General features: G+C 40.3%; 1 protein-coding gene across 3 annotated transcripts in view; it reads right to left on the minus strand.

Annotated features, from left to right (window-relative positions):
- UNC5C (unc-5 netrin receptor C) overlaps window positions 1–25,558 on the minus strand; it is a 342,715-nt gene that overhangs the window by 209,093 nt on the left and 108,064 nt on the right. The gene's annotated exons all lie outside the window — the stretch shown is intronic.

Raw genomic sequence — 25,558 nt, forward strand, 5'->3', positions numbered from 1 at the left:
TAGTAATTTTTAAAACTTTTTTTTTAAAAACAAGGAAAGATTATCATTGCTGATAATCGCAAACAAGGCAGATTGAAAGAGAGGGACAATTCCCTCTGTTCTCTTTGTGGATCCTCAAAATGTTGAGTAATGAGATGCTTCTTTGTAGCAGGAAGTAGAAATGTATCTTCCTTTTTCAGTAACTTAACTATTTAGATTTTTTTATGCTGAGACGAAACTAACAAAACAGAAAAGTCACAGACAAATATAGAAGCGTTATTGATTTTTCTAGGGATAGACCGGCACTAAAAGAAACAAGTGATCTCAACACATACCTTTAAGTTTTCAATAAAGGCACCCTCGGTGCCCAGGAGTTAAGACGTTTTCATACATGACAGTGAGGTACTTGTTATAAGAAGAGTATTCATAATGGGGTTTCAGGGGATTAAGAACAAGCTCTAATAACCCTAAGAGAGAATTCACCATAATCCGTACAAAACAAAAGCACTACAGAGTAGCACAATGCAGGTCTTATTTATATTTCTTAGAACACAAATAGAACTTGAAGAAATAAATGTCCATGGACTGCAGAGTTCAACCTTGGTACTACCAATCTGCAGCAAAAGTCTCTCCCTCTTGCATACACACACTTCCAGTGAAATTCAAAAGAACCAACACAGGAAGATCAACATTATTAAGAAGGGAGAAAAGTAGTCCATAGGTTATCAGGACAACACTGGGGACCACGAAGGTGGAGTCACCCCAGCAGAAAGTCTGAAGGGCAAGTGTTCCCTAGGAGGCAACAAAACTGGACAGAACTTGTGGTTGCTTTCCCCTTCCCCTATTCACTGGGCCCATCACCAGCCAGTCAACAATGGGGAAGAGACACAACATTAAAATATGGGGAAATTTTGAAATACTGAGTATTCGTCTTCTGTTGTTTCTCATGGATCTACTTCCCCCTGCCCCTGCTAGCTCCTCATGGATCAAACCTTGCACTGCCAACCCCAGTGTTCAAACAACATGAGTCATTGTCCTAAAAAAAAAAAAATCAGACTTGTTTAAAAATCAGGAGATTTAAAAATGATAAAAATGGGGTTTGTTTTATTTGCTGTCTGCTTTTGAAATGTTTAGGGATCACATTTTTTATATTTTTCTGGGGCACCACAAGGGCTAATAACAGACTTTTTCTTTTTAGAATGAATGCTGAGGTTCTCAGGTAACAACCCAGTTCCAGCAGTGTGGGCTCTAGCAAAACCACCAAATATCTCAAGACTCATGATAAAATCGTGAGAGTTGACAACACTCTCTTTTACCCACTAACTGTACTCCGTTGTCCTCCCCTCCACACACACACACATACACACCCCTTCCGATGGTAAAAAGGAGTTGCCCACACCCCCTGCTCCTTGTGGCAAGAGACCCATCTGGTAGCTCAATGGAGCAGCTAGTGAGCTGCAAGCAGCTGGTTTATGGCCAGAAGAAGCTCACAAAAGCTTTAGTGCCAGTGGCAGCAGCTCCTCATCTGCAAGTTGGTTGGGGTGCTTTTCAAAATACATCAGCCTAGTCACAGCTGGGGCGTTCATGTGCTTTCAGGGCCAATCCTCGGACGGCTGTGGTTGAGACTATGAATTACCTGTGACATCACAAACCTGACATTTCCTCCCCAACAAAAAGAGCTAGAAAGGTGCAGATTTTTAAGGAAAGGTGAAATTTTAGGGAGAAACTCAACCTGCCAATAACGGGAGGACATCCCCCATGTGCACTCCTTTCCAGCGCCCATGTTAGTATTAGAAATAAAAATAAGTTCTCTTTCAAGAGGGAAAATAATAGCTGGTTCTCTTCTGTCTTTCCTATGGGTTCATGACTCTCATTAGTGTTAGTGAGAAGTGTCTTCACACAGATAGGGGGAGAAGAGAATCCTTGCATGTTCGGAAACATGCTGTGAATTAAAGAGAAGAAAATAAGATATTAAAAGCCCAAGAAAAAGAGCAAATGAAAGATCCAGCTTGGCTCATGAGTTAGAGCTGGTTGAAAAATTGAAAAAAAAAATCCTAAAAATGTTGAATTCATTTCCATTTCAGAGGGCTCAAAACAGAACAATTTAAATTGTTTTTAAAAGATGATGTTGTACTTTTATTTAAAAACACTGAAGATTTTTTGAAAATGAAAACTTTCCACACAAGTTTTCAGTTTTGAAAAAAAATGCCATGTTCACTGAAAAAATGTTACAAAGTTTGAACTAGCTGTAGCACTCCTGTTAGTGTGCGTGCGTGCGTAGTAGTTAAACTTCATGGCCTTGTGAGTTTACTTGGAGGGCCAACTTCTGATCTCAGTTAAAAGGGTTTGTACAAGTGTTACTGAGGGCAGAATCTGCCCCAGTGTGTCATTACAACCTTTTGGTTGGTTTGCGAAACACCCTCTATGCTGCTTCAACATTTGAGGGGGCCTGATCCTGCAATCCCTATACTCAGCCAAAGCTCCCATTGGCTGTAATGGAGCTTTGTCTGGATACAAATCTGCAGGATGAAGCCATGGGTCTTTTATATTTAATACATATTGTCCTGCACTTGAATCGTCGTTAAATCCACTTTATTTATTACTTACAGTAACATATTCCTGAAAGGGAAACAAACACAGCAGTTACAGGCACACAGATGTTTTCTGATTCTTCCATCAAGTTGTTTATTCTTTATATTTACACACATTTTGATAAAAAGATTTCAAAAGAATCCATAAAGGCAAACAAACACTAAAGGTTTACCCGAGCAGAGGCCCACAGCTTCCTAGTCTCACAAAAGAGCTTCAGGCACCAATGGAACCGAGCAGACCACTTTTCTGCAAATCTTTTGTGATCTCCTTAAGCCCATCTATTCAGACTAAAGGTCAAGTGGGTAAACCCAGCAATTCTATTTTCTGACAAAGCTGCTACAGTTTGCCGCAGACTCCTGTAAAGCCTGACCACTAGAAGTCTATTATCCACCATTTGGTGTCAGTGCCACCCTGATCCTTAGCCCTAAACCGCACCATAACAGTTCCTTTCTTTCATGGGCTGCACTTTCAGCCTCTTGTAATGGCTTCTTGTAAGAGAACTAAAAGCTTTCTCCCCTTGCTCTGTTTATTTAAGCAGGGATGGTCAGGGGGCCCCAAGCAAGCCTTTCAAACTGGAGGCAGAAACACACTGAAAGCAAATTTGCCAGCTAAGTTCTCTTCTCATAGTTCATTAGGTGCTATATTACTGATAGCATTTCATTAACATTTCTCAAAATTTTTCTTTTGAAAAGTCTCAAATATGCCATTTTCTCCTTGAAGCAGCCTGGTTTTATCTTTTCATTCAGATAACAAATGTTACCGATTCCTTAACAATGAAGTGGGGTTTATTGTTTAATCATTTTGTGTAGACTGTCTGGATTATATCAAATACCTGAACAGTGAAAAGCCATTTCCTGTCCATTATCTGCTTTGAGTGGCAGCAATTCCCTTGTTTGCGAGTTAATCCAGACCGAGAAGTCAAACAAAAACTAAATGAAATCCAGTTGCTCATTGAGGTGACAGCTCTTTAGTGCTGATCAATATCAAACCCACCCACTTTCAAAGTTAAAAAAAAAATAAAGAGTCCTTCCCTCCCACTCTGCTTCTGATGGGTTCTGTGCTTAATGTTTACGTGGTTGTTTGTACATGGATATGAATCAGAGCAAGGCCAAGCACTCAGCTTTCACCAGTAGAGTCAATATATTCTTCATATAAAAACTCAAGTTAGCTGCATTTATAGGTTTCTGGTGTATGCTTGGCCTGACGCTAGTGCAGACACACACAAGTCAACAGGAAGACTGAAACAAACGGTGATTAAAAGTGGGGAACTCTTGAACGAGACATGCAAGACCATATTGTCAGTTCTTTGACCTGAAGGTTAACATACACCCTGAGTTGTTCATTCTGTCTGTTCTCTTTGAAGAGGTGTGTTACGGATGGTGAAAGCAAACTCCTGTTTTAATATGCACCTGAAATGGAAAAAGACTTCATCCAGGGAATGCAAGCCGCACTAGGGCTGTGTGTGGGTCTAGGGCAGGGATGGGCAAACTACGGCCCGCGGACCGGATCCGGCCCCTCAGGGCTTTGGATCCGTGCATTGCCCTTGCCTCCAGGCACTGCCCCCCGCAGTTCCCATTGGGTATGTATATATATCTTCTTACTATATGTTCCATTCTATGCATCCGATGAAGTGGGCTGTAGCCCACAAAAGCTTATGCTCAAAAAAATCGGTTAGTCTCTAAGGTGCCACAAGTACTCCTGACTTTGAATACTTTGTCCAGCCTGTCAGGCAGCTTCTGGAAGGAGAATTGAGACTGGCAAGAACAATATGGTAGAGTTGCTTCCAAGCAAAGGAGAAAAGGAATTCACAAGCAGATTCAGAAGCATTGAGGGGGTTCAAAGGCACAGCCAGGAAGTGGTGCTGGAGAAGGAGGAATGGAATACACAACACTGTGGAATTATTGGGCTCTCACATATCAACTCTCAAGCCTCAGTGCCAGGCCCTCAGAAGGCCAAGCACACAGAGCTTGAGAAACCAGCATTGCATAAGTGAAAGAAATGTCTAAGCGAATGAAAGTAAATGAAATTGTGCAGCTATGGAGACTTTTTAAAAATTTGATGCCACAGAAGACAGTTTAGAAATTGGAATGACCCTTTAGGTTACTGCTGCAATCTGTACTTGCACTTCCTGTACAATTGTTCTGTTGATTCCTTATTTTTAATTAGCAGCAGTGCACCCTAGAAAGGTTCTCAGCAATTTCTGATATACATCAGACCATTTAATATTATTGCAGGAGCCTGCCTTCATCAGCCTTGAAGTACCATTGATCTGAGCATACTTATAAACGTAAACAGTAATCTAACTTCCTTCTGAGTTTAAATTTAATTTAAGGGGGACAGGGAGAGAGACTTTTTTTCCATCTCACTTTTAAAAACCTAATGTATGTTTTATTTTAAAACTCTGTGCCCTCTCTCTCTCTCTAACTGGGACACTAAAAGTGTCCATTTTTTCTCTAAGGTTACAGGATAGGATATATAGGATATATTGTTATATGTCACACATTGAATTTGGCCTTTTCCCAGCACCAGAAGAGAATGCATTTTGAAATTACAAAGAGCTTCTTTCTCCTTGGGACTATCTGTATTTTTCTTCTGTGTCAGACACTTGGAAAAGCAGACCCCACAGTGGTTGGTCAAAGCTGCATATTTCAACTGGAACATGACCAAATCCTGTGGCAGGAGCCAGCTAACCGCTCCTGATTTACAGATTAACATAGGAACCCTGTCTCCTGATTGGAGAGGGTCAGCAAGAACAAACAGAAAAGGGAAAATATTTCCAATGTATGGGGATAGTAAGCAACCAAATGCCTTGCTCCTAGCATGATTATGCGACACTCATCCAAACGCATTACTGTGTTGCTCCTGGCAGGAAGCAATTTATCAAAGGAACAAACAATCTCCGCCTCTTCTGTAACAATCAACATGCATTACTCAAATGTTAGCAGAGGCACTTTAAAAGCTAAGCTCTGAAATGGACCAGCACTCGCATGACCATTTAACAGGCTCCCAGTAAAGCCACCTTCATTTCTATAATTTAATCCCACACTAGCCACGATGCTTTAAGGGAAATAACATGGATAGAATAAAATAATCTCCTGCAGCATGGCAACTTAATCAGCAGTAATGGGCTCAGTGGAAAAGGGCTAATTGTGCAATCATCCGGTCTGAGTCACAATGCAGATTCAAATGGAAAAATTAATCCCCATTGTAACTCCTGTGTCTTCTGTAGCATTACACTGGGGACGAGACTGCTCTTCAACTCTGTTTCTGGGGTAAGGTAGTTTACCAATGACACTGCTCAGAGGATATGCTGCATTTTCACAGTCAACTAACAGACAAACGGAGGAAACAGTGGACCCCAGAGTGAATGGAAGGGGTAGGAAATCCTCAGAATCCCACTGGGGCAATCTTTGATGGGGTCAGATGCAGACAGGGAGAACCTACAATGCGATGCTAACACCACAAGTACTTGCAGATACCAAGCATGCCCCTGATTTCCAGTAATAGAAAATCAGCAATGACATTGTTACTACTTATCAGCTCTGGCTGTTGGCTCCTAGGATTAAACACTCTGGGATGGGCAGCGTGGCTCTCCCAGATGGGGGCTCCTGCCTTTAGAACTCTCTCCTCCTGGTGGTCCGTCAGAGCCCAAATCAGAAACCACAGTATAAAGGCATTTATCTTTTGCTTTGCTTCAGTCTGATGATCTGTTTTTATTTCCTGACAACATGGTAGTGTTTCTTTAATGCTGTCCATTGTGGGTGGGCTTACGTAATTTATTGTTTTGTTTAACTTTGTAAGTAAGCACCGAGGCACTAGGCAGGAGGTGCTCTATAAATCTTTAAAAGAAATCAAATAAATCATAAAGGCGTAACTGGCAATATGAAAGTGGTGAAGAAGAATTAGGATTGCTTTGTCAACAGTACTACTCAGAAGTTATAGCGTCTCCTTCATTCCAGAATCCAAACCTTATTTCCCTACCCCCTCCGCCTCCTGCCTTTCACTTTCCCACCATGTCATGGGAAGTGTTTCCTTACATGGCGGGTGAGTTAGTTGTACTAAGATGTCAAAGTGACTCCCACTTGGTGGTTTCAAACACCAGTGCTGTGGAGTGCAATAAAGTTGAAAGCAGCGGCTGCATATCTGTCCCCCCACTGTGACTCTGAAGTTTCAGCTCAAAGAAGCTGTTTATTTATCTCCCCCCACCCCTGTTTATGCTCAATCCTGCACAATCTATTTCTACAGCATAAAAGCCATAAAAGCCAGCGTAACCGTCAGTGCTGGTTTTGCGGCTGGGGCTTTGTGCTGGGCCCTGTAGGAACTCCTGTTCCCATCGACTCTGGGCAACATTGTGCCAGGCTGTCTTAACACATCACAGCAGATTTGCCCACTTGCCAAAAAATGTACAGGGACAGGCCTCAGCAGGCAGAGCAGTCTTTGCTTGTCCCTAATGCTCTCTCGGCCCGTCAGTGAAATTTGCATTCCCACCTGCCAACATCGCATTCCATAGTACTGCCGGATGGCCAGCAAGCTATTGCATTAAAACAAAGATGCAGCCATTTACTCAGCAGCAGAGAAATCCTGAAGTTTCTGTGGACAGAGGGTATAAAACTGGGAGTTGTGTCAGGGAATAAACCTTTTAATTATTAAAACTGGCATCTCTGAGACTGCAGCTGGTGGTGGCCATCTTGATGAAAAGTAATAATACTTCACATAGTGTTTTTCTATGTAGTAGTTTTTTTCCCCTCCTCAAACCATTTTACAACCATTAACTAGCTAATCTTCTTAAAGTCCGTGTGAGAAAGGTGAGTATTTTTATTTTATTTAAGAGACAGGGGAAAATTGAGGGAGACAGTTTAATTGACTTGCTCAAGGCCACAGAGGGCCTCACTGTCCAAGCTAGAACTACAACCCAATAAGTCCCAGTCCTCAGGTTTATGCTAAGACCACTTCACCAAACCTATGTCTGCAAGCAACTGAGAGAAAGTCACAGGGCGAAACCCTAGTCCTGTGGAAGTCAATGGCACAACTCCCATTGACCTAAATGAGGTCAGTATTTCACACACAGTATTTAGAACACAGGCAGCTTGAAAGCTCATTGTAACACTCTGTAAATCACCTGCTCTAATAATGACATAACAGCAGGTCCCTACTCTATTTAAAAACACAACAACTAGATATAAGCCTTATGCATGAGCAAAGGTTGAAAGTGGTCCACGTTTTTGGTTTGGCCCATTGTAGAGTTACATAGATCCCAACTGCAAGTCTGGATTTGGATCCAAACTTCAACAGAATCTCAGGTTTCAGAGTAACAGCCGTGTTAGTCTGTATTCGCAAAAAGAAAAGGAGTACTTGTGGCACCTTAGAGACTAACCAATTTATTTGAGCATAAGCTTTCGTGAGCTACAGCTCACTTCATCGGATGAAGCTCACTTCATCGGAATGCAACCGATGAAGTGAGCTGTAGCTCACGAAAGCTTATGCTCAAATAAATTGGTTAGTCTCTAAGGTGCCACAAGTACTCCTTTTCTTTTTGTTAACAGAATCTCAGTGTCTTCAGATCTGGGGTTTAGCTTCAGGCCCATCTTTTCACAAAAGCAACCTACTGATCAATTGATAGATACATGTGAAACCAATATTAAAGAAGATTGGATTTATATTTGTGTATATTTATATTTATTTATTCAGATACTTTTTACACAAGATTGTCATTGTGCATCTCTGAAGCAAAAGTCACATAGGAAAATTTCCAAATATCATTTGCTTAGATTTTCCTCTTTCTTTAGATTAGTTTAAAAATTCAGTACCAAGACAGCAAGTCTGCAGTACTGTCACTAACAAAATAAAAAGGGGAAAAAGAGAACCTGACATAAAAATCCAGACCAATCAAACATTATGGTAAGAAAAGCACATTCTAGAGTTCATGTAACCTCATCTGAACATTTTGTATAATTCCTTCACTTATCACCAATTTCTATTATTGAAAATAAATTATGCAGCTATAATTGTTATGTTTCCATAAATGTACCATGCTGATAACTATAATAGGTTTACTGTATGTTAATAAACAAGTCTATTAAAAATGCAATAATAATAATAATAATAAAAAATACAGTAAACCTATTATTTTTATTGCATGTTAATAAACAAGTCTATTAAAAATGCAAACGGAGTTTCAGCGCCGAACACTTGTACTGAAGCCTTTTTACCACTGTACTGAAGCTCATCTCTGTATGTAATTTAGCATTCCCAGTGGCTCACAAGACACATTATCTCAGAGAACTAGATTTTTGTTTATTAAAGATTTATTTTATTTATTCTGCGCACTGCAGAAAAAATGGAGAATTCCTTGCATTTTTTTCCATGGTGTCTCTGTGTGGTGCTCTACACCTGCAACATGATTGTTCTGGTAATTTGTATGTAACTCTGTGTACAAATAAAAAGGAGAACGCACATTGGGAACTGGCCATGCCTATCATGTCAAACATGGAGGGCATGGTCTGGCAAAATCTGTCTCATGTGAGCATTCCCACTGATTTCAATGGGATTTTGATACCGCTATAGATTTCAAGATTTCACAAGTGCTTGTCTGTAGGACTTCAAAAGAGGACGGTATATCTTTCTTTGAAACGGTATACTCTTTCATTATGCATTTTGACTACATTAAACCAATTAGCTGCTGTCAAATGTATTCCCATTGATTTCAATAGGAAGGCTAGCATAAATAAAAATTTGAGCAAGGTTTTGAAGGAACAGGACCAGCATCTAAGAAATGGGTCTTTCCTTTCCCTTCGGTACAGTAACAGGATGTAGTAGGCCAGACCCACTGCTGGTCCTATATTTTTTCACTTGCCTGTTCACTTGGATTATTGTGTTAGCCCTGCTGTAGGGAAGGTGAAAAAGGTGATTTGTTCAAACAGCTGCTATTCCTGTTCCATGTAAAGGTCTCAGGGCCACCGGTGTAAATCCAGACATCAATGAAATTACTCTGGATTTACACTGCTGTAAATAAGAGCAAAATCTGGCCCTACGAGTATTGCATAGCAAGCTGTGCTCTCTCCCTTCTCCCTCATAGACTGTCCACCCATCATGGCCTTGCCCAGTACACAGACTTTTTGATACACACTAAATTTCAAGATTTCGTAACTGGTTGATTTCAACAGTAGATGATATATTTTTCTTTGAAATTGTGAACTCTTTCATTACTGCTGTTAAATGTACCAGATGCAGCATGATCTTCCCTTGTTTAATGAATATTATCAATTGAAAATTGGCAAAGGACAAAAGCAGAGGGTGATCAACGAAACAGGGAGGGTGGTTATTAGCAAAACAGGATCAGTATTTGCAAAACTGAAAACTCAAATGAAAAAGTCTCCCACTTTAAAATTATTGTATAGGCTGCAGAAGTGGAGAGAGAAAAAAAGATAAACAACAAAGAAACGTGGGTGCGTTAGCCATATGCTTTGGGTCATATTCTGCTCATTCCACATGTGGAATTCACACTGTTGTCAATGGGAGTCTTGTGCAAAGATCAAGGGTAGCAGATGTCCCTAACTCTTCATGGGCAGGTGGATGGCATCATAAAAGAAAACAAGAAACACAACTAAAAGTGCATTGAAAACAAAATTAACACTTACATCTCATTGATATTTAGATATAAAGGAGTGGCTGAATTTTCAAAAGTACTCATGAAAGCATTGGATCATTACTTTCAATTACATCCATCTGCAGTTTTAAGATCGTTGGAATTAAGAGTCTCTCAACCTTTTCATTATAAATCCCTTTCTTCCAGGAGTATGTAACTTAGTCATACTGCACAGCATCATGCCGGAACTTGGCACAAAAGTTATATGAGTCCAAATGCAAATTTGGTTTTAATAAAATTATTTAAATTACGTTTTAAAATTAGACATTTACTGCCAAGCTGGTGCAGAAGAAAACCTCTATTTGATAGTTTCTAATGTTCAGCTTCTGCACTGTGTTAGCTTAAAACATAAAATAGACTAAGGCATGATCCACTCACCTCTTGAGGCTGGGGTTAAAATCTTAACTCCTGATTCTGGGAAGACTTACTCACATGCTCAACTTTATCCACACGTACAGAGCGGTAAAGCCTCTGACCTTCTTCTGCACAGCATTAACTTAAACAACAGTATATGCCAAAAGTTTCTAACTTGGGTGCCTAAAGTCAGGCATTTATATCTGTACCTAGTCTTAAATAACCATGTCTGGATTCTTGGAGGTATGAAGAGCACCTGGAGCTTCCATTGAATTCACTGGAACTTGTGGGTCCTCAGTACCTCCGCAAAAAGTCAGTTTTGTTTGGTGCCTTTATATGGATGTAAGTTCCTGACTTTGGACACCAAGTTTGAAACTCTTGGCCGAATTTGCTTTTGTTACCTTGTGCAGAAGTCAACTTGTTAGAAAATATCAAATAAGGATTGATTGATTTGTTGGCCACAACTGCAGCAGCTGTCTTGTTCAAACCACCTTCTGAGTGCTTATCCCAAAACAGCCCTTATGTCACCAGTTTAAAAAACAAAAACAAAACAAAACAAACACACAACAAATATTTCAGACAGCTAGTCCCTCAGTTGCACCTATGCAATATCATTGACTTCAGAAAGGTCATACAGGTGTATCTGAGGGTACAGTTTGGCTTTAAGGCCCCAAACAGGCAAAATTTAGATACATACTTCACTTCATACAATGGGGGTGAAATCCTGGCTGGCCCCATTCAAACCTACAGAAGTTTTGCCATTGACTTCAGTGTGGACAGGATTTTCCCCTCTGAATAATTTCATGTATTTCAATGTGACTACTCACAGTGTGTAAAGTTAAACATGTTCATAAGTCTTGGCAGGATCTGGATTTTAGTCCATAATGTCCACACTCTTTTTGTTCTTGGTAGAGAGATATTTGTATTTCCAAACTAGTTATGCAGAAGCCTACATTGCAGCTGCTTTTTATAACTGTGTGGAGATAGGTATATTTAGAACAATGATATGTGTTATAAAAAGTACTATTATTTAGTAATTAAGCTCTCATAGATGTTCGTGGGATAATGCTATTTCTATAGACTGCATGCAGATAGTTGTAGGGTCTGAAAGCATGCTGTCAAGATATGTATTTCTGGTAATTTAAACATAGATTTTTCCCCCACTGCTGTCAGCAGTAACCATTTGGAAACATGTATCTGTTCCTTTCCTGAATATATTTGCCCCCTGACATTTATACATACACTTCTTTGTTACTGGGTTCACTGAGGATACATTGGCTCCAAAACTTTATTGTAGTCATTTCTTTACAGTATTGGTGGGGTGTTTTTTAAACGTGGGAAAGAATGTAGTGGACATTTACAAGTATAAGAAGAAAAAAAAAGTCTGTTTTGAGCTTATTAACCATGAGTGTCACCCTAAGCAGATGCTGCACATCATTCTGTAACTATTATGAAACTCTGTGAAGTGTTTTGAAATACAATTTGTATGAAAGACATTGTACACCATCAGAGCCAAATCCTAAGAGCACTGTCCCTAAAGTTTTGATGTGTGATAGTATCTGAATGCTTTTGAATATGCAATCTCTGCTGAGTGCATTTACGTACGTACATATGTATGTACGTACGTGTGTGTGCGTGTCCCTGCATGCTACATAATAGAAATAGGACAAGATACAAAGTTTGGAATTAAAACAGCCTAAAGTTATGCCCCATAATCCTTATTTAGACTCCCTAAATCAGACCTGTTACTTAGCAGTATAAGACTCATTCAAAACCAATGCATAGATGTAGATTTAAGAGCATAATTTTAGGCTTGGTGCAGTACTGAATTTGAACTTTCCAAAGTTCAGGTTTGTTGTGATCTGATGTTTTGGTTTTAGCCATATCTACTATCTTTGCTACAGTACTAACATATTACGCAAACTCCCTATTCCCTTTAATAGGAAGTCAGACTATTAAAATTTTAAAATATATTAAATTTTAAAATTGCATTAAGATGACAATATCTGTGGTCAGACGTAAATTGACAAAGGCAGGGAAATGCAGAGTTAAGTCCTGCATTCTGTTCTTAATATACCCTGTTGTGACAAGATACTGCAGTTCATATGGTCCTCTCTCATGCTGTATTACATCAGTGAGTGGGCCCATATCCCTTATCAGCCACCATATTTAGGTACAACAGCATGCATTAAGAATGGACTAGCAGTCAAACAGATTGTCCTGCTTTTTTAGGTTTAGTCAGACCATAAAGTAATCCTAGAACGACTGGCACAATACTGCGTACATCTGAAGGGTTTAAGTTTGATACCTTATCTTGCTTATTTTTAGCGTGAAATAGTCTAACTCCAAGTTTGCTCACACGAGCGGGGTTTTCTCTACTTCAGCTGAAATCCAAGAAATAAATCTATCCGAATGCAAACCTTCTAAATCAACAGCATGCAGATGAGTGGGGAAAGTGTATTTTCCAACACAAGAAGTTAAATGGGCCCAATCCTGAAACCTTGACTCTTGGGAGTAATTCCAGGGTCTCAAAGTCAGAGATCTTTAATGAGTTTTTACTATAGCTGAAAGAATAATTTTCAATAAATAGTTCATTTGGCAGGTTTTTCACATTGAGATCATGATTTCCTTCGATTTGGTCTTTATTCTGTGACTGCTCCAAATATATTGTAACAGATTTACTGTGCTGACTGGGTCTGTATGTGGCATATCCACAGACACCCGTTAGAGCGTGTGGCTTCTTCTAGAGGGGAAGTGGAGTATGGGTACACTGCCTGCTTGGAGGGAACGCAAAACTGGTTTTTGGAGTCAGCACCAGCAGGAGAGGACCCTCTTACAAATAATAAATTAATGTTCTGTTGTTTATTGAGCTTGTGGCAATGTCAGCATTCCCGGGACTCTGTGTGCTTGTGCTAACCCACCAAGAAGTAGAGCATGAGGTCATACAACAATATTTTAATTTTTTCCCTTTATTATGGTTTCTTATTTGTATTATTGTAGTGCCTATGAGCTCTTGTGATGGACCAGGACCCCACTGTGCGAGGCAATGTATGGAATGATCATACATATTTAAAATTTGAGCTGTGCTGCGAATGGTTGCAGGGAGTCCGATTCTCGTATCTCACTGGTTTTACACCAGTGTTGATCCATTTGCTTCAGTGGAGTCACTTTGATTTACACCAGTGTAAGTAAAATCAGAACGAAGCCCATCGTCATGTCTCTGTTCCCTGACAGGATGACCGTGCAAGTGCTTCTTGAATGATTACTTGCTCCTGCAGCCTTGAAACTGACACTCTCTGAACACAGTTCCATTTAAAAAATATATTGCTCAAATGTTCACCAACACCACCACAAAAGGCTGAATGTGGCTGAAGAAGATTCAGTTGTAAACTTTTGAAAGAACAATTGTAACGCTTTGTTCAGAGTTATGAATGTTTCAGAGTTACAAACAACCTCCAGTCCTGAGGTGTTTGTAACTCTGGGGTTCTACTGTAAAGTATTTCAGCTTTTATTCAGTCCTGACTCGGACATTTTTCCAGTTGTGACTAACATGGAGGGGACCCTCTGCACATGGATCCCCCCCATCCCCCAAAGGCTCAGTTGCCTTAATGACAGACACGCCTGCCCCTTCTCAAGATTTAGACAGGGCAATCTGCAGTTCAGAGATCCATGTTGGGGAGGTGTAGTCAGCAAGCAGGCCAGGGCCAGCCAGGGGACATAAGTATTACTCCTCCACCATCCCCACAAAGGTGAAGACAGACAATAAGTGCAGCCCAGAGCTCCACCTTGAATGGTGGCATTCTCAAAAGGAAAGCTGCTTCTATGAAATCTTAGTTACACCTGAATCACAAATTGGTATACGGGCCCTTTCCAATTTCAGCAAGGTTCCGATAAAAGGTTCTGAACAGTTTGCCAATCAGTTCTATCATCCTCAAGACCCAGAGAGTCTTCAGATGTCTGAAATCACTAATAAAGCAAAAAACTATGTTCTGTTTAGCATCACAGAACAAGCTGTACATTTTTTTAAAATCAAGGATTGTAGCACACAGAATACATTTCTCTTGCACAATGGGTAGATTAGATAATAAGAACCCTTCCTCCACAGCAAATTAGCTTTCCTGTCCCACTTCATTTAGCAGTGGAGTTGAATAAGGTGGATATAATCACTGGAATGCTGCTCTGCCACACTAATGTAGCCATAATGATAAGATCTAACGTAATGCCATATGATACTGCAATGGAAGCAAAATGCACATCCAGGAGAACAGAGCTAAATTGTTTCCAGGCTCAAAATAAATAAAAATAGAGTGGCAGGATCCTTATCAGGGCCCAGGACTTTAGTGTGATTAATTCTGCCAATTAGTTGTAGTTTATTTGCCCGTTAGAGATAATGGCAGGGTAAGAGCCAGCTCACTTGTGCCCCTGACTCTATTAATAATCCGTGCAGACTTTATTCATTCACGGAAACAAAATCAAACAAAAATATATTTGCTACATGGAAACAGCATTTACTGCTGTTGCCCTTTTTCTTTCCAGAGAACAGCTCTGCAGCAATTCTGTCAGCATTGCAGGAAAATCAGATTTATCTTGCCAGCCAGTCCCACTCTGTTCCCTTCAGTTTTAGAAAGGGACAGCTCAGAAATGTAATGTAATAGAAATGCACCATGGAAGATACTAAAGGAACATGAATGCTTCATGTCCATAACACAATATCCCTCTGCACCCTTACATTAAATCCCAGCATTTATCTTTGTAGAAACCAAATGCAACGTATTTGTACAGCAATAGATGTTTATCAGTTCTGGTAACACCATTTTGCAGTATTTATATTTGCATTATAATTAATAACAAACAACAACTTGTATTACAGCAGCCCCTAGATGCCTCAGTTGAGATGGGGACTGCATTGTGTTTGGCACTACATTTATTCTTAATGAGAGGCAGTCCCTGTCCCAAAGACTTTTCTAGCTACCTTGAACTGGCGGTGCGGGGCTGACACTCTTCTCTTCCACACCTCCTTGCCTAGATCTGTGGCTTTGGTCTTCTCTACTTAGGGGCATAGAGGAAAACAGTATGTTATGAATTTTACATAGTATATTTCTATTTTCCTCTGCCTATATGGCAGATCTCTAGGACTTTCTTTACCTGGCATTCTATGTGAAATCTCATTATGAAAATGGGGCAAGTATCCTCTTGTCACCAGTTCCACATTAACCCTTCTGCTGCCCTGCAGTGAGACTAACCGTTCTAGCTTTCTCTTCCAAAAGGAGGAAATGGAAGATCTAATTCCTCCCATTTGACAAACTTGGGGTACTGGCAGTGAATTTGCCAAACAGACAAAATTACAAAGGTGTTTGCAAAAGTCAGGTGGTCAGTGAGCCATAACAAAATATGCAGCTGAGGCAAGTGAAAAAGGGTGTTGATAAATTGGAGAGGGTTCAGGGAAGAGCCACGAGGACTTCACTCAAGGTAGTTCAACTCTTTAACTGCTTATTAAATATTAATTTTGGCCCCAAAAGTTGCTGAGATGCAATTAAAAAATTTGCTGATTATTTTATATGGAAAACAGTTTTGTAAAATAAGGATTCATCCAACCACATCAGTTAGGATATTTAATGATTATATTTTTTGTTGCTCATCACTTTGAATGGATCCAGCAACAGAGCCACCAACAAGACAAAATGACATTTTACCATGCATGAGTAAATATTTTGAAGGAGATTGTAGGTGCCAACAGATTAACAAAAAATAGAAGAAAAATTCTGATTTACTAGTTTCTCTTCTGAAGAGAATATATGCACCAGTTAGATGTAATTATAACGAAGCTTGCCTTTTAAACACCCAATGATTCACTTACTCACGCATCCTATTAAGTTGTGGATATTTAACTCTACACCTGAAGCTGATCAGAACAGGAATTTCAATGATGGAAAGACGGAAAAGAGTATTTAAACTAACAGGCACTTGCTAACTAACCTTAAACATACATTATCTATCAAGTTCTATCAGATTTCATCAAAACCCCTAAGCTAAGAGAACTCGTGAGTGCTTAACCATGCAAACAAAGTCAAAAAATGACTTAGTTAAAGTTGTACATGGAATCTAAATTTGCCTCTGTGCACGTGCACTAAGATAGGCCAACACTACTACACCCACTTTGTATATCTCAGGATGTGGAGAGGGCTAGTTGCGAAGTTCAGATCATATTCCAGGTGAAAAGTTCCCTCTCTTCAGTCTGTTGCACTTAGGATACTGGTTCAGGTCCATTACAGAGTTAGGCTCAAACTGTATGGATCCAGTTCAAGGGCCAAACTTTCTCAAAATTCCAGGATGGGGAGATTTTTCCAGATCCAGGGTCCCTATATGGATCCCTATACCAGTACCTAGGTCTATAAACTTGGAACAGTTTTTTTTTCTTAGTTGGAACTTTACAGTATGCAAAGGTATTTGTGGTAGGAGAGCTGACAGCTCTGAAAGAAAAGCATTGAGTATGTCAGTCATGAGGTAAAGAGCAAATCCAATTAAAATAATGACAAAGCTGTCACCTCTCTCATCTTGTTCCCAGTCTGCTGCAATTTTAACTCACTTATTTCTGTTTGCAGTGTTGTTGTAGCCATGTTGGTCCTGGGATATGAGAGAGACAAGGTGGTAGGTAATATCTTTTATAGGATCAACTTTTAAAGTTGGTCATATAGAGTTGGTCCAGTAAAAGATACTACCTCACCCACCTTCTCTCTCTCACTTCTTATTCCAGCAGTGGAGAGAGCCTGAAGATGACCGCCATGCCAAATTTCACTGAAGTTTTCAAAAATCATTTGGTCTTCCACTGCTTCTTTTTCCCTTGCCACATGAAAGCCCCTGAGGTGAAGTTTCTTTCTGAAATGAATTGTGCAGGATTTCCATTTTCCTTTTGAAGTCATTTTTAAAAAATCCTTTCTTCATTTCTTCCATTGCAGAGAACCCATGGTGACGCCCATGAGGAACCCAGTGGTGGGAAGCAGACTGTTTTTAAGTGTGACCAAAACAGAAATTCTTCATGCTAAATATTGCAGTGGAAGGACCCTGGAAACCTATTCTGTCAACAGATGACCCCTCTTACTAGATGGTGAGCCAAGGCTTGCAAAGTTACACTTGGAAATCCAAGTAGCAGTACTGCCTATAGAACTAGACAAGAACTTATCTAACTTCTCTGAAATCCAAGATGTAACACTACAGACAGATCCTCTCCTGCACTAGGGAAGATCTTTGGCACTCTGCTGGTACAAAACCTGGCCTAAAGACAGCTAAGCTGGCTACTGAAGGATCACCCTCCTAGTACAGACAAATCCTTGGGTAACATAAAGCCACCATCATGGTGCCTACACCACTGCCTCTGTGGCTCTCACTAGAGGTGGGAAAAGAAAGTGTGACCATAGCCTCCCTATGCCATTGAAACATTCAGTTGTCAGAGTGGTACTTTTAGATCACAGCCAGCCAGTACAAGTTAGAGCAGCCATCAGACTATACTTTCTGCAGTGGCATCTGGGGACTGCCTGGCACAGAATGGGCCCATGAACTGAGGAGTACAAAAGTGGCCTAAGAAAGTGCTCGACACAGCTGAGGATCTGACCGCTTAAACTGATATGGATGACAGAGATTTGATTAGAAAATTATGAACTGTGGTTTTTTCACTTACAAAACAAACAAAACATGACACAAACTGATGCACTGATTGCAACAACTTACAAGCAGAAACACTCTGTGTTATATATTGAAACCCCAGAGTTTCTTAGCAAATTGGAGGGATTAAATCTGTCTGGAACATGTCCTGGGCTGTTCTAAGTATTGCCTAAGCAAGTAGCCTTATCTGTGTTTGTGGTTAATTCTTTGAATCTCCTTTCAATTTCTTCTATGGTTTCATCACTCTCCAATATTATTTAGTGGACTTAAGTGTTGCTCTCAGAATTTGGCACCTAATCTCTATATTACTCATTTTATTTCATTTGTTAAATAAGTACATTCTATTAATAAAGAACAGAAAAAATAACTTACTCTAATTTCTTATACAACCATACATGCAGGTGACATGTTTGTATCCAAACTGTACTGCCATGTAATATAAACTCTGCAGGAAACCCACAAATATGACAAATTCAGCAATGAGAAATATACAGCAGAATACATAGTGTCTAACATCAAACCAAACTGGCCCTCTAATAACATTACTATCTGGGTTTTGGACTCTTGATTACAAGAAAAATTTAAGCCTAGCATTTGTTAGTAGCCACGTGGTAGCAATCATGTACCCTGCGTCCACAAGGTGAAATTCAACCCTGTGCCGAGGGTCAACACAAGGGTTATGCCTCCCTTCAGTCCCACTTAAGCCCTACTTTGAGACATTAAATGGGATGTAAGGGAGGCATATGGCTTATGCTGGCTCTCTGTGTGGGGTGAATTTCACCCACAGTGGGCACTCTGACCACAGCTACCTTGCCCCATGCATAAGCCTGCAGTCCGAGCTCAGATACAGTTACCATGACAGTGCACTTCACAGATTATAAACGTAGAAGACCCAGAGAACGCGCAGCAACATCTATCAATGTAAGAAATGTTGCACATCAATGGGGAGGGGAGGGAAATGTTGTACAATGGCACCAGACCAAACCTCTTTTCTTCTCAAAAGCTTTACGGGCTCTTTAAAACCCACAACATGGCCACTGAACTTCAGTTTTTAAGGCCTGGTCTGAAAAATCCACACTGTAAACTGTATGAAACGTGGCCCGATACACCAGCTCCAATGTGAAACTGGTGTAACTAAGTGAAAAATCAGGCACAGTATTTATAGCTTGAGAATGAAGGGATGAACCAAGCTTGCCTAAATTTGATCGGATGGCTCTAAGGAAAATAAATATTTCAAACCAGATGTTTAGACCATTAAGCCATCTGCTCTCGAAGAGTGTGAAAAACTCAGTTGCTAGAGCAAGTACCTTCTTCCTCTCTTGTTTTCTTCTTAAAGCAATAATGCTCTTTACACAAAATCTTTATACTGAATTTCTTCCCATTCCAACTCCTTCTCTGTTTCTAAATCCTGAGTATCTCCCACTCCTGAGAAAAGCGGTAGACCTATGGTAGAGGGAATGTTGTTTGATTTCTACCAGGCAGTGATCTCTGCTCCTCCAAGCTGTAGGGGGCAGATAATAATTACTTATTTAGAGCTGTGTGTTTTCAAAAGACTATACAAATATCCCAGTTAATCTGCGCACAGACCTTTGTCACATTATTTGTTATGAATGTAGCCTTCCCATCTCCACCCCCCCCCCAACATACACACCCCGCTTTTTAAGAGACACTCATTTGTGAATTCACCTTGAAATTATTTTCACTTGTTTGCTAGTTGTAAGTGCTTGCCAGATAGTTTGGCAAAATCATTTTTAGACAACGGGTGGTTTGCAAACTCTTTACTTCCTCTGTTTCGAGGTCACATAGTATTGTTTTTCTTCTCTGACTGAATGACAAATATTTTAAAACAGGAGAATAATAAATAACTAATAGCAAGTAGAGAATAGCACATTTTTTATGCTAAAGTTCAGGAAATTTGGTGGATTTAGAAACATTTTAATGAATTCTCTGAGGTTCTCCAAAAATACATAGTAACAAATAATTTGACCCCACGACTTGCACCAAACAGAACCTAACACTTATATCTGCAGTTATTATGATTATTTTTAAAATCTTCAATCATCTCTGCTCACAGCCCTGCTCTGAGACAGATAGGTGTTAATATTTCCATTTTACAGAAGAGGAAAATAGAGAGGTTAAGTGACTAGCCCAATGTGAAACAGCAAAATGTATCAATAGCCAAGGTTTTTTTAGCTTACACTGAACCTCCTAGCCCAGCAAGTCTGCCCAGGAGAGTCTTAACTCCCTCACCAGCAGTGACACCACATATATGTTCACATTTTGATTCTGAGAAACCAGAACTGAATCTATTAAATGCAAGGTTTTTAAAAATCACCAGAATACACATCTGGTAAAAGCAAAATATCCTGAACTGTTTTATTATCAGCTATAAACATAAGAGATGGACCCAGATCCAAAACCCAGACCCAAACGCTCCCAACGTTTGAGGGGTTCAAAATCTCAATCTGGATTCAAATGTTGAGGCTGTGGCTCATATGTCAAACTTCTAAAACGGAGGGGGGAAATCACGTATGTTCTGCTGTACGAAACTTATTTCCTGCTAAACACTTTTACGGTGACATGGAATATGAATTTGAAAGCCTCATTTTCCATACTCACTCTTATTCCCCACCTCCTCCCTTTGCTCCCTCTACTGTTTCCCTTATTCCTTTGCCCCAAAGCTCCTTGAAATGTCCTGCACATTTATTTTATTTTATTTTTATTTTTATTTTTTGCATCTTTCATCATCTATCTAAGGGCTTCCTCTTAGAAAAGCTGACTGCTCACTTGCAATGGATTTAGAGTGGGACATATAAATCAGGCATGCACGTACCCACTAAATATAATACAGTCTGAACTGTGGTTTATTTGTACACTGAGAAAGATCCCTCTGGGATTAAAGCAGTTGTTATTTGCTCATTTTTCTTCTTTGATATTTTTCTCCAATTAAGTCAATTAAAACCTTAATAGTGTGATGGTCAGTTCTGCATCTAAAACAGAGCAAGCTCAAAACCAGTTGTGAATGGTGTGGAAGGTGTTGATTTTATTTGTCTCCATACGGCATGCAGGACTGTTCACTTCAATAACAACACATTTTAATTTAAAAAAAACCCTCTCTAACTTTTGTAACAGTCAGTTGGGAGCCACTGAAGAAAAGATGTGTATTATGCTGGCAATTTGCCCCATTTCTCAAACCGGCAGTCCTATCATTGTGATCCAGTTGGAGCCAACTACAACAAATGGTGATCCTAGTGAACTGAGACTAGCTATACATAGAATAGAAACAGAGTGCTTACGGGCGGAGATGATTCTGTGGCTTTAGCTCAACGCTTTACAGAGATGCCTGCATCAGGGTTCAGTTTCAGATCTTCACCCCTGTATAGATGAAGTTCTTAAAGCCCATATCTTCATGTGTGTTCGTAAAGCACAATGCACACAAGTTGTGCAATAAGTAATCCATCTATGTACTTGTATCATCTCATTACTGTATTTCAGGGATCGGCAACCTTTGGCATGCAGCCCAACGGGGAAATCTGCTGGCGGGCCGGGACGGTTTGTTTACTTGCCACGTCCGCAGGTTCGGCCAATCGCAGCTCCCACTGGCCACGGTTCACTGTTCCAGGCCAATGGGGGCTGCGGGACGCAGTGTGGGCTGAGGGATGTTCTGGCTGCTGCTTCCTGCTGCTCCCATTGGCCTGGAGCGGCGAACCGCGGCCCACGGGAGCTGCGATCGGCCAAACCTGTGGACGCGGCAGGTAAACAAACCAGCGCAGCCCGCCAACGGACTTCCCCAATGGGCCCCATGCCAAAGGTTGCCGATCCGTGCTGTAGTATGTGAGCACCACACACATTTTAAATGAATGTAGCCCACCAAAGCCCTCTGAGGCTGTATTTTTATTCCTCATTCCCAAATGCAGAATGGAGGCACTAAGAGACTATGCAATCTGCCCGTGGTCTGTAGTAAAGCCACTAATAGAACCCAGGCCTTCTGCATCCTAGTCCAAGTGTATTAACGACAAGACCTGCATCCCTTTAAAGCCACAACAACTTTAAAGGGGTGGTTTGTGTTCAGGGTTTTGGTTTGAGCCTCTCTCTGATGCAGACCTTCCTGGCAGAGAGCAGGAAATGCAATCTCAAAGCTAGCGCTTGGTGAACAGACAGGCAGGAAACCCACCATGCAAAGTTGCATGTGATTATATCGGGCACAGTATAACACTGGTCTGTTCTATAAGGAAGCCAGCTGCAAGTCTTAAAGTAGGTCAATGCGTTGCCTTGTGTAAGTCACAATTCTGGCCAGAGAGAACCTTCCCTTCAAGGGAAGCAATTCTGTACAAAACAAGACTTTACTATGAAAAGTTAATGACACTTTTACCGAGGAAGGTACAGATCACTGGAAACTTGACAATCACCTTGGTAGTCTTGGAAATACTCTTAGCCGCCGAGTGGCCTGATTCCCTATGTTAGAATATATCTAGATTGCTAATAAAAGGTATGTTCTTTATGGCAACTCTGCGTTTAACTCTGCTTAGCAGCTCGAGTCACAATCCCAGGCTCTCCCATATGCTTTAACTGGAGCTGCTCACCCAAGGTGTCTTGTCTTCATTGCTGTTTCACCCCAAGTTAGCAAACTCAAATTAAGAATATACCTTTTTATTTCTGGCAGCGTAGACCTACCCTTAGTGTTTGCACACAGAGACTAAACAGAAAGGGAAAAGTCTCCCAACTCATTCAAACCATCTCTCCTTCCATGGGAGTCAGTGCACACGCACTCATCAGCTGCTTTCAACCCTAAGGATCCAACTTATATGAAAACATAAGAAATGAATAAATCCAATCTGCAAGAACTGACATAATTGGACATTGCTTGTAATCAGGACCAAGAAGTTGCAGTAAGTCTGTGGGCAAGGGTTGGTGGAGGGCCAGGGAGCTAATTTGCTATTTTCAAAGGAAGTCGCTTAAAAGAAGAAACTATTTTATTTTTAAATTGTTGTATCCATTTCCCATTACATATAAATGGATGCATGGTAATCTTGTTTAATAGTTTGGTGAGGATATTTTTGCCTTCATAGAAGAGCACAATTTGCAAGCATTATACAGCAGTGATGAAATAGAACAGGTTACAAAGCTACAAGCAGCAAAAAAAGGTTTTAAAGAAAGCAATTTTAAGATGCTGCTTCAGGGCAAACACTTTAGCTTGTCCCTCAATTGAACACACTGGCAAAAAGAAAGTAACACTGTATGTACATTTTGAAAAGCTTTATTGCAGTAATTATAGTGATGCCACCATCCTATAAATGCTGAATAAATGTGTTCAGTCCTCATAATATTTCATGCAACTATTTGTTTAAAATCACTGATGAAGCATATTTCAAATAATAAGAATATCTTGCCCTCCAAAATAGGACACTCGATTTGCCCAGTACTTGAATTTCTGTTTCTGAGGGAGGAGGGGAAAAAAAGACACACACTTCATTTTCCCTGAAGAGCAGTGTGAGATTTCCAATTCTCAGCTTTAACACATAAAATATTAAGAGCCAATTTTCAGCTGCACCTCTGTCACTTCCATTATCATTCTACACATCCAGAGGTGATAATGGACTCAGTAAATTGCAGCCTCTTTCCATTCCAGACCACTAGAGGTTTCACCTCCGGACAGTTCTGCACAAGGGGTGGCCTGATATATGTTAATGCCATCAAGCAGCAGAGGCAGCCATACAAATTGACATGTTGTGTTTTTAAAAAAAAAAAAAAAAAGGGAGCAAAACAAAATCAACAGGGATTGAAATTGGTTCCCCAAATGTATGCTTGTATTATCATCCTAACATGAAAACATCAAACAGCCAAACTTATTTTCATTCTATCGTATCCAGTCTAAACTGCCTACCACTTCAGTTCTGGCATGGTAGTAAACATTACTGAGAAGCAATGACTTTTTAATTAGAATGTGACAGCAAAATGGACCACTGTGTATGCACTGACAGAGTCTGAGCTGGCATTCCACAATAAGCAGAGTTCAAGGGCAGATCTCAAGGCTGGTGGCACAAATGCTAATTAGAGAGAAATATTCACACTTTTGACTGCACCCTTCAAGAAATTTCTAGCTTTGCTTGAGAGATAAGTGAGGAAATTGGTGGAACGGCATTATCCTGACACGTGCTTTCCTTCTCCAAGTGAGAGTGAAGTACCAGAATGAAAATGACCACAGTTCAGTTCTGTTCAAGGCAACATTCTGCTCTCAGTTATCCCAGCGTAAATCCACAGTAACTCTACTGAAGTCAGTAGTCTTGCTTCCAATTTACACTGGTGTTAATGACAGCACAATTTAGCCCCCATAAATTTTAATCATAAAAAGGAATAATTTTCTATTCCCACAGCTCACGTGTAGCTGATCAAAAGCCCATTTAGCCAATGGACAGACTCCCATTGATTTTAATGGGCTTTGGATGAAGTCCAGTATGCATCAATGTACTTGTGGATTTAAAAACATTCCTAAAGCAACAAACTCACGTAGAAAACAGAAAGCCAAATCAACAGGTCCTATTCAATGCATATGGAACCAATGACTTCAGTGTGAGTTCTGCCTGAGTAAGGACCAAAGGAAAATCAGAACTCTCTGTGCACAGGGACAGCATTCCAACTGCCCAGTTTCTATGGGCTTTGTGTCCCTGAACTGGTTACATATGGCACTTTTCCAAAATTATATCTTGCCATTCACTGGATGGGAGGCAGGGTACCTTGCTGCTAAATGCTGCCGTTTTAGTAGTACATATTCAGTTCTGTTTCTGTTAGCTTTTCCCTGATGATGGTTCGTATTTAAGAAGAACAAGCATTATTTATAAGGTAGCATGCAATAAACCTGTAGTATGAAGATAGATAGATATCCATATGTCACAGCAGACACTGGTCTGTGCTGGAGCCTCCAATCCAAACACACCTGAAATCTGAAAAAAAAAAAACTTGGGATTTAAATCCAGATCTAACTTTTGTGGCTTTGGACCTCCTCTAGAATGAGGGCATGTCTACACTACAGTGGCACGACTGTCGCGCTGCAGCTGTGTCACTGTAGCACCATATTATAGATGCTCCCTACCTCGATAGAAAAGGTTTTCCCAGTGAAGTAAATTAATCCAGCTCTCTAGGAGGTGGTAGCTAGGTTGATGGCAGAATCCTTCGGGTTAGGTCAACCTAACTATGGTGTTCAGCGTGCAAAATTTTCAACAACCCTCAGTGACATAAGTAGGTCAATCTAATTTTTAAGTGTAGACCAGGCTTGAGACCCGATCTGAACAGACCCAGACTTTGGAAAAGACTGTATTTGGTTCCAGATCC

Source organism: Natator depressus, chromosome 4 (assembly GCF_965152275.1).
Source record: "Natator depressus isolate rNatDep1 chromosome 4, rNatDep2.hap1, whole genome shotgun sequence".
Lineage (NCBI taxonomy): Eukaryota > Metazoa > Chordata > Testudines > Cheloniidae > Natator > Natator depressus.